Source organism: Camarhynchus parvulus, chromosome 17, assembly GCF_901933205.1.
Source record: "Camarhynchus parvulus chromosome 17, STF_HiC, whole genome shotgun sequence".
NCBI lineage: Eukaryota > Metazoa > Chordata > Aves > Passeriformes > Thraupidae > Camarhynchus > Camarhynchus parvulus.
The window spans coordinates 2,673,418-2,684,127 of NC_044587.1; positions in this window are offsets into that span (position 1 = coordinate 2,673,418).

Here is a 10,710-nt window from a genome sequence, read left to right on the forward strand (position 1 = left end):
CATTGACTCCATAATTCACAGAAGGCTGATCAATAATAATCTTTATTAAGAAACCCATTGTTTTTATAGACAGTTATGATACAGGTGAACCTAATTGGTCCTTGAATCCAAACACCATCACCATTGGCTAATTAAGAAACCACCCTTTGGTAAACCAATCTCCACAGCACATTCCACAATACCAGGTGCAGCAAGTGAAGACAAGAATTGTTTCTCATTCTTTTTTCTGATCTTCTCAGAGCCTTTTCAGGAATGATGGAAAGGGATCTGTTCCCTGGGAAAGTGATCTGCTGCTCTCTGTGGCTGGGAAGGGGGAATGGCCATTTGGTAGAAGGAAGAATTCTGTCCATCTCTGTGGTCACCAATTGTTGGGGTGTTCTTGAGGGTTCCCAGGATGAGGTGAGAGATGAGAATTGACTCTAAGTTCTCAGAAGGCTGATTTATTATATTATGATATTATATTAAAAGAAATTGTATGCTAAAAGTATACTAAAGAAAGAGAAAGGAGACATTAGAAGGCCAAAACAAGAATGATGATAAAAACCTGTGAGTGACCAGAGAGTCTGACACAGCTGGACTGGGACTGGCCATTGATTAAAACCAATTCACATGGAACCAATCAAAGATGCACCTGTTGGTAAGCAGCCTCCAGACCACATTCTATGCAATCACATAATTATTGTTTACATTTCTTTTCTGAGGCTTCTCAGCTTCTCAGGAGAAAAATATCTGAAAATATTATAGTCCCACATCTCCAGCTCGTGCTGGCTCACGGGCACTGCAGCTCCTTTTGCCAGGTGAGCTGCAAAGGGCTGTGCAGGACCTTTGGGGGGCTGCTGGCTGCCAGGTGCCCCCTCTGCAGTGCCCACACGGGCACGGGGGGGCCCTGCTCCTGTTTCCTGCGCGGGCAGGGTGGGTGATTGATGATGGATGAGTGCCCCAGCACGGCGCTGCTGGGCGTGCCAGGCGGAAATGTCTGCTCCGAGAGATTGGATAACCCCTGGCCTGCTTCCCTTGCAGCCTTCAAACGGCCACGGCTCCCAGAAGCACCATATCCTTTTCCTCCCTCCCTCCCTCCCTCCCTGGGGCTGCACTTTGGTGGCTGATCTCTTTTTTTTATTTCTTGTTTATTCGTTGCTCGGTTGCTGCACGATCTGCAATTCGTTTGTTGTAATCGATGGAGATGATGGATATCCCATTCCTGTTGGTCTAGAAATAAAGCTGTGTTTAACTCGGAGGAACTCCAGGAGTAAACAGCCAGGGAATGAATGGAGGAATAGCTCGTGGGTTGAAATCTGCAGCCAGGAGCAAATATTTATGGCTGATCCACAAACAGCCGTGCAGGAGGTTTTATAGCAGGAGCCATGGGGCTGGAAACACCAGGACCTGTCTGTGAGGTGCTTATAATGATAGAATCATGGACTGGTTTGGCTTGGAAGGGTCTTAAAGATCATCCATCCCACATCCTCCCTGGGCAGGGACACCTTCCACCATCCCAGGCTGCTCCAAGCCCTGTCCAGCCTGGCCTGGGACGCTCCCAGGGATCCAGGGGCAGCCTCTGTGCATCCCCACCCTCCCAGGGAAGAATTTCTCCCTAATATTGAACTGAGTCTCTCCTGTTCCAGTTTCACACCGCCCTGCCTGTGTTCCCAGGCAGGCAGAGCTGGTGGCAGTGGCACTGCAGAGTGCCCAGGTGTCACCTGGCCTGGCAGGAATGCGTGCGCTCCCTCACGCACCCCCGCAGCTCCTGCAGCACCAACTGCTTCCAGGAAACGGCTGGGGGAGGAAACGAGCCCTAATGAAGAATCCCGTGGCGAAAAATGTGTTTCTACAACCGTTAGATTATTTTGTCCTTGAGGAGATAAGGAAACAGCCTCGCTGCATTCCAGCCTCGGCTTTCTGGGGACGCTGGTGCTGTGCTGGCCACGGGCCCTCTCTGGGGGTGCCACAGGTCCCCCTTGCTCCTGTCACAGCCCCCCGTAGCCCCACAGTGCTGTGGGAGTGAGGAATCTCCTGTGGGGCTGATCTCTGCAGCTGTGGGCACTGGAGGGGTCTGTGCAGGGCAGAGTCACAGGGTGAGCTCTGCAGGGTGAGGGCGTCCCAGAAACCAAACCCAGAGCCCTCTTTTGGGAAGGGATCTGGGGAAAAATACAAATTGAAGGGCTGGGCGTGCTCCCTGCTCTCAGATCAGTGGGGTTTGTGCCAGCAGTGCCTGGGTGTTACCCCAGGCTGGCTCAGTGGGCACCACACAGGGACAGGCGAGGAGCAGGGGCTGTCACAGCCGTGAAACCTCCAGTGGGCACCTTCCTGCAGCATCTGGTGGGGCTGGAGGGGAATTGTGCCACGCCAGGAGCCTGAGGAACGCGTGGCACACTGCTCTGCTGCCTCTGCGGCTGCCCTGAGCTCGTTTTCCACGATCTCCTTCATCTCCTGCACTGGGGAGTGCCTCAGGCCAGGGAACTGGGGCGTGTGGCCGTTCAGTTCCATGCCAGGACACCTTCCATGTCCTCCCATGGCAGTGCCCAGCTCAGGGCTGCCCCACAGCCCGGGCTGCTGCAGCACCCACATCCCCGGGGCCAGCCAGCAGCAGCAGCAGGGACATTCCTGTGGAGATGGGACGTTTGTGCTCAGGAAGGCCTGAAAAAAGCCAGGGACAAAGGGGGGAAGTGCTGGTGGCTGTGTCTGGAGTTATCTTGCTGCTGCACTTGCGGGGGCCGCTGAGTGACAGCGCTGCTGAGAGCAGGAAACACTCATCTCCTCATCTCCCCTGCTCCCTTCCTGCCCTGCCCTGCTCTGCTCAGAGCCCTGAGCCCCCCCCAGGGGTGCCCAGCATCGGGGGGCACTGCTGAGGAATCCTGGGCCAGCGCATCCTAAATCCCCTCAGGCAAAACCCCAAAACCACTGGGGCTGTGCCCTGTGGTGGCATCGGAGCATCGGCGCCTTGTACCCAAAGCAGGTTGTTCCAGCAGGTGGGAAACTGGGAAAACAGCCCCAAAACAGCCCCAAAACATCCCCTTTCCACCGTTTCCTCCCTCTGTTAGTCTGTTTGAATTCTCTGATTTGGCTCCTCAGCAAGGGAGGGAAGCTGTGGGGTGGGAAAGGCAGGGAATTCCTGGTGGGAATTCTCTGATTTTGGCTCCTCAGCAAGGGAGGGAAGCTGTGGGGTGGCAGCAGGGTTGGGAGAGGCAGGGAATTCCTGGTGGCAATTCCTGGGCCAGGAGACACAGCAGCCTGGCCGTGCAGGAAGCCAGGGGAGAATGCAGCTGGGGATCCCCCAGCACAGCCCTAGCTCAGGGTGCAGGGCCATTGTGTGCTCTCCCCTCGAATGGGAAGTGAAAGAGGAGCAGTAAAAGGATGTTTGGCTTAACCCTGTCTGCTTTGGAGTATCCTGTGATGAAATGTTGCTTTACAGCCTCTTCCAGAGCCTGCCCCGCTCTGGATGCCAGCATTGCACCTGGGACTGCAGCAGGAACAGAGGGATCTGCCTGCCCTCCCTTTAGGGGTGGAAGAATCTCACTAATATTTTGGAATCTCACTAATATTTTGGTGTCTCACTAATATTTTGGAATCTCACTAATATTTTGGAATCTCACTAATATTTTGGTGTCTCACTAATATTTTGGAATCTCACGAATATTTTGGTGTCTCACTAATATTTTGGGTTGGAAGGACTAAGGACTCGTTTTTCCACCGCGCGGGAAAAAAAAATAAAAGTGCTTTTCTTTTTGCTAATAATGTTTAGCACTCCTCGAGCCAAAACCAGCCCCAGAGGAGTTGGCTGGACTGAGCTCTGGCTTCTCCTGCCCAGGGATGCCCAGTCTGGTGTAACAGGGCTCTCAGTGGGGTGGGGATGGGGGTTTCTCCTGCCCACGTGCTCAGAGCTGTGCACAAACCCCAGGTCCTGCCCTGCAGACCCAGAGGAAGGGGTTTACACAGAACAAGCACGACAGGAATCTGGTTTATCAGCAGAGCTGGCTGAGCTCTGCCAGGCTGTGCTGGTGTTTGAGGTGCATTTCAGCTTCTTTCCAGCATGGGTGTTTTACAGCTGACAGGGATTGCAGGGGCTCCTTTTTGGGGGGCTGCAGCCAGGCCCTGTTCTCAGGCAGTGAAAACACCATTGCTGGAGAATCCACTTTTCTTTTCACATCCTTCTTTAATTATTTGCAGCCACAGAGGCTTCCACAGTGACTCACAGTTTGGAAAATGTGGGTGGTGTGTTTTCAGTGACTTTCAGATGTCAGAGAGGTGCCACAGCTCCGACCTGAAATGGAGACACGTTCCTGGAGCACAAACAGCCCTAAATCCCTCTGTGGCCAGAGAGGGGCTCTGATTTCCCTCACTGCCCCCACATCCTGCATGGAAACGCCTCTCTCCGGGCTGGTGGCAGCTCCCTGGGATGGAAATGTCACAGCAGCTGGCTGCAAACCTGCTCCAGCCTCTGCGCTGAACAGTTCTACACCAATAACAGCCTTTTCTAGGGCCAAGTTCCTAAAGTCCAGCACAAACAGGGCTTTGGCATGGAAATGCTGAGATGACATTAATGGCAGCGTCCTGAACGCAGCTCTAATTAAAGAGAGGAAGGAGAACTGAGGCAGGATGTCCTGTTTGGCTGCCCAGGATGGAAAGCTTGTCACAAATAAAGTGCATTCTCGTGCTTTGTCTCTGTCCCTCTGCACGAGGCTTTCCCAGATTCTGCAAATGTTCATTTTCTTATCTCTCCTGGGCTCTTGTTTTCTCTGCTTTTGAAAGAGCTCCTGACAAGGGTGGGTTTTTTTTCTCTCTCTGCCCACCGAGCTCTCCAGCTCACCCACCAAATAAATGTCATCTCAAACACCAAGTGAATGTGCTTTTTTATCCCTTGAACAAAATCACTTGGGCACAATTGGCTCTGTGCAAAGAAATTCCCTATGAACACTGCAAAAAAAAAGCTCTGGCAAGTGAGCAGGGACAGGCAAATCCAAGCTGGGAGTGAGATGGCAAATGTTTCCTTTGGAAAACAGGCTTTTGTGACCTGGGCTGTGTCACAACCAATCTCTGAGCTGCTTCCTACGGGAGAAAAATAAATCAAAATCAAAACAGAGCAAAGCAGAAAAGGAAAGAAAAGGAATTCAGAAATAACAGGCCAGCGATTTCCCTCAGTGTGTGCCACAGGAATCCTGATCCAACCAATTTTTGTGCTCGTATAGAACCTGCTGAGTGCTGCTGGCTTTGTACCTGGGACTAACCTCAGCAAAGCCCAGGTTTAAGGCTGACACTTGAGCTCAAAGCACCGAGCCAGCAGCGCTGTCCTGCAAATCCAGGATTAAAAACCTGGTGTGTTTATGGAAAATAGGATGGTCCAACCTGAACCCTTCATGTGTGCAGCAGGAGGAGCAGGGCACGTCAGGGGTCCTGCTCCAGTGGCTCTGTTTGTGGCTGATCCAGATGTTATCGCCTCTGCTGGGACACTGCCCTGCCTGATCCAGATGTTATCTCCCCTGCTGGGACACTGCCCTGGCTGATCCAGATGTTATCTCCCCTGCTGGGACAGTGCCCTGGCTGATCCAGATGTTATCTCCCCTGCTGGGACACTGGCCCTGGGCTGCCCTGCCCATTTCCACAGAGCACAGACCCTCCCTGGGCTGCTGCCAGCTCCAGGGCTGCTCTGGATTTCTATGAATAAAACAGCTGAAGGCTCCCCACTGGGCTGGCACAGCCTCCAGCAGCAGCCCTGAGCCCTGGGGGTCCTCCAGGAGCAGAAGGAAAATGTTCTTTTGCTGTTTGGTCATTCCCAGTGTTTCTTCTGGACAAGTTTATCCTCTTTGTTGGGGCGCTCAGGTGACATTTGGGGCAGTAATCCCAATGTCTGCTCAGCCCTTTTTGGGACTGGTTCTGCTGCTTCTGGGGAGGCAATGAGCTTATTCCAGCCCCACAGGGGACTTGGCAGGCCTGCAGGTGCTGTGGGCTCACAGTTCCAGCTCTGCCACTGTCCCTGGCCTTGCACAAGCACCCAGAACCCTGTCACAATCTGCTTTACCTCGGGAAGAACCTGCCTGGAGCCACTGCAGTCCCCTGGAATCCCAAACCCGGTGCTGTGACCCTGCTGAACCCAACCCTCCTGTGAGGGGAGCAAAACCCCTGCTGCTCCCAGCCCCTCACACCCAGCTGGCCTTGGTGCCTTCCCTGCAGCCCCTGCATTCCCGAGGAGCTGGGCACACATGTCCCCACCCCGGGGCACTGTCCCCAGCCTGGCAGCACCACAGGAGCTGCTGCTGTCCCAGGCACTGGGGGAAAGTTGAGGCTCCTCATTCCTGCAGGTTAATGAATCACCTTCGTGCACCAAGGTAGGAGGTGCAGCCCCTGCACGCTGGGAGCTCAAGAGGAACAGGAATGAGGTTAGAAATCCACGGGGCTGGCAGGCTCCCAGTGTTCAGTGTGATCCTGCCTTTCTCCCACTGCTGTTCTATTCCCATCCTGGGCTGGGCTCCCAGCTGGGCTCCCTCCATGTAACAGACCCATGAGCAGGACCTGAAACCTCACTCAGGCTCCAGCTGGGGGCGGTTTGGTCAGGAAGTTTTGGTAGTAAAGGGTAAAACCTTGTGTGGAGCTGGAAAGTAAGGAAGGGGGGCTGCTGCACGGGGCTGGAGGTGACACCATTTCCTCAAGGACTGACTCATCCCTGCGCTCCCAGATGCGCCTTTGCCTGGTGCCAGGCTCTGCAGACATCTGACCTCAGCAGAGGTGATGCCTGAGCGCTTTGGGACCGGCTGTGTTTGTCCCCCTGGGTCTCTGCTGGCTCTGGTTTGTCCCTCCGAGTGCTGCCGGGGCCGTCCCTCCAGCTGCGCTCACTGAGGATGGACAACCCAGAGAAGAAAAGTGGAAAGCTGCCAAAATATGCTTGGAGACCCACACTGAGAGGTGATTTCAGCCCAGCTCAGCTGGGAGGTGTCCGTGATGGGCTGTCAGGAGGGTCACCAGCTCCCTGAGATAAAACCAGGAGAGGGGCAAAGAGGGAGCACAGAATGACCCATGGAACCATCAGGTGTGGTGGTGTTTGAGGGTCCCCAGGACGAGGGGAGAGATGAGAATCTTGACTCCATGTTTCAGAAGGTTGATTTATTGTATTATGATATGTATTATATTAAAAGAAAATGATATACTAAAACTGTACTTAAGAAAGAGAAAGGAGACATTAGAAGGTTAGACAAGAAGGAATAATAAAATCTTGTGACTGACTCAGAGAGTCTGACACAGCTGGCTGTGATTGGCCATTAATTGAAAACAATTTCACGTGCTGGGTAAACAATTCTCCAAATCACATTCTAAAGTAGCAAAGCATGAAGAAACTGAAGCTTCCCAGCTTCTCAGGAGAAAAGATCCTGGCAAAGGTATTTTTCAGAAAATATGTCAGTGACAATTGGGCACATCCATCCTTGCTGCAGAGATCACAGAGCAGCTCCTCCTGGGGGGATTTGGCCATTTTGCCTGACGAGTTCCTCTCCTGCCGGCACTCGCTGACATTTGCTGCTGACACTGCCCAGCCACAGCTCCACACTCCCAGCAAATATTTTCCTTGGATGGGAGGAAAAACTGCTCCGAGGAGCTTTTGTGAGTGTGTGGGAACGCAGAGTGGAGCTGGATCCCCTGTGCTCCCTCAGGATCACCTGCAGGGAAGTGATGCTCTGCAGGATGCAGGGTGGGAGCTGCTGGGCTGGCTCTGCTCTGGGGCAGGAACCCCTCAGGCAGGTCTGAGCCTGGGCTTTGGAACGGGTCTGGCTGATGTGTGGGGAGGAGGGAAGGGTGATGAGTGCCTCTTTTGCCAGGATTGCTCTGGTAAGAGCTGGGGACCATGGGGGAACCCCAGCCTGTGGCACTCGCCTTCATCCCAAAGTCCTTAATGCCCTTGGGGATGCTCAAACGTCCTAACAAGGTTCAACCTCTGTGTTCTCCAGCTCCTTGGAAGCTTGTCTTGGAAATCTGGCTTGCATTGGGGGGAAAAAATACAGAGAAAAACACTCTGTGGGTATTTAAGGCCCACTAAATGGAGAGTAGTGCTGAGGACTGAAACGGTTTGGGTGAGACCATGGAGATGAGACCACACCGAAAATGGTTTGACACTTGGTCAAGCCCCTGAGAGCTCAGTGCACATCTCCTGCCCGGAGAAGCTGGGAGAGGCTTTGTGTTGTACAGTAAAAGCACCAAAATGGGGCCACTGTGAGGTGCTGAATCAATGCCCTCCCTGCTTGCACACACATCTGTAAATAAGATTTTGGGCGAGCAAGGCAAGGGGATCCTCTCAATTCCACCCACCAAGTCTCATCCAGCGCAGCAGCACGGGCAGCGCTGGGGAGGGAGAGCGAGGAAAATGGCAGATATTTCTCAGCACCACCCAAGGCCTGTCCCTGGTGGGCAGGAGCTGCTGACAGGTCTGGGTGTTGCCCTTCACCTGGGATAAGAAGAGGGGAGCAGCCGGAGCCGCGGCGCAGTCGCTGAGGACGGCGCGAGCGGCCCCGGAGCCTTTGCTCAGGAAAAACCCTCCATGGCTCTCTTTGTGCAGGCAGCTCAGACCTTTATTCTTTCAGGCTTTTAAACTAAAGGTCATTTTTCTCTTCCCTTCCAGAGTTGGGGGGGGGGGGGAGAAAAAAAAAGAGAAAAAAAAGTGAATTCCTTTTGACGCAGATCCCCTTCCCCTCTGGATGGGAGTTCAATTGTTCTTGCAAGCGAACTCCAAATCTGCCCCTCGCATTCACTTCCTTTTTCCTGCCCCAAAGGAAACAGAGATTTCTGACTGTGTGAACTGGTCCTTTATTTAAGGATACAAGAAAATAGCTAAATGCTAATTCAGTGTGGATCTATGCACTTTAGCATGCGGCCAGGCAGAACAAAAGAAAGAGAAACATGTCCCCGCCCTTCCCAGCTGAATTGTAAACTGCCCACTGGTTTGAGCATAATGGGTATTTATGAAAGTTATCCTAAAACATTTACTCGAGTCCAATGCAAACCCAGACCCCTCAGCCAGGAAGTTTTTAGCTACCAAAAATAATCACCAGTGCCTGGCTAATATTTTTAACGACCGTGCGTTCTTGGGAATTTCCTCTTCCCTCCATGGAGATAAGTGATTAAACAAAATAAAGGCAGTGGCCATTTTGACCGACTGGGACGTGTCAGAGAGGAGAGATATCAACAGCTCTTTTTTTAAAAAAAAATCTTTTCCCTAAGTCCTGACTTCTGCATTCACTGTCTGCTTTTTAGGCTGAATTCCACTTCTCTCTTATGCTCTGAAATCCAGCAGAGTCAGCAGAAAAGCCATGGAAGTTTCCTGGGTAGGACTTTTAAGCCAAGGTATTAAATCCACTAATGGGACACACTTATCTCTTACACGCATTATTAATTTTATAAAAAGGCCGTGGAGCTTTATTCAGCTGAGGCTTACTTGGCTGGATCATTTCTGTGCAACACCATTAATGTAATGTCCTGTCCATTCTTCAGGTCCTCTCCATGGAGAGCTCCTCTGGGCTTTGTCCCTCACAACCAGACCAGAACCAGCCCTTGGAGTGCATTTTTCCCATGCACAGAGGGTTTTTTTTGAGGTAGAAAACATTTTAATCAGTTGCAGGTGTTTTGTTCTGAGACTGGGGGGGGGTTCAAATTGTCAATTTTTGTCATCTACAGTGACCAGTGAGAGCTGCTGGGAAAGAGATGGTTGGCTGCAGGCAGGGAAGAGGAAGAGGAGGGCTCAGCCTTCAGGACTCTGCTGAGGATGGAATAGACCAGAAGTCACCTTTGCAAGGACATGGAGGGATAGGATAAGGAGGCATGGCTTTAAACCGGAGGAATGTAGATTTTTATTAGATATTAGGAAGAAATTCTTCCCTGTGGCTGCCCCTGGATCCCTGGAAGTGTCCAAGGTCAGGTTGGACAGGGCTTGGATCAGCCTGGGATAGGGGAAGGTGTCCCAGCCATGGCAGGGGTGGATTGAGATGAGTTTTAAGTTCCTTTCCAACCCAGATCAGTGTGGGATTCCATGAAATCAATGGCAGGTCTGTGGGAGTCCTTACCTGATCCATAATTTGGTGTTACTTTTGGCAGAGAATTCAAAATGCGTGCTTTGGATCTTTGCTGAAAGCAACGCTCTGCATTTAGGATTTGGACTCTGTTGTCAAATAATGGCAAAAATAAATTATTGGTTGTTAATACAGCCACAGGGGTGTTTCTGGTGAGGCTGTGGCACAGGTTGCCAGAGAGGTTGTGGATGTCCCATCCCTGGAAGTGTCCAAGGCCAGGCTGGAAGGGGCTCTGAGCAACCTGGGATAGTGGAAGTGTCTCTGCCCAAGGCAGGGGGTTGGGAATCTTTAAGGTCCCTTCCAATCCAGACCATTCTGTGATTCTGTGAATAAACCTCCACAGAGCAAAACAAATGACATATCTGATATCCTCTGATCACACCTCCAGCCCCGAGCTGGAGTTTCTCCCCCAGCCTTTGCTGCCTGTGTTCAAGACTTGCACAATATTAAATTTCTGCTCCCTCACTTTCTCCTCTTCTCTTATCAAGCTTCCCTTGAGCTGTCTGTCAGGAGAGAGGGGTGGCTGAGCCTCAGAGTGCAGATGGAGCATCCCAAGGGTTGTGTGTGGTTTTCCCCCAGCGCTGATTTCCCTGACAGGACAAGATGAAATGTCCCAATCTCAGATTTAATCCCCTCCATTCATGTGGCCCCTGCTGACTGCTCAGGC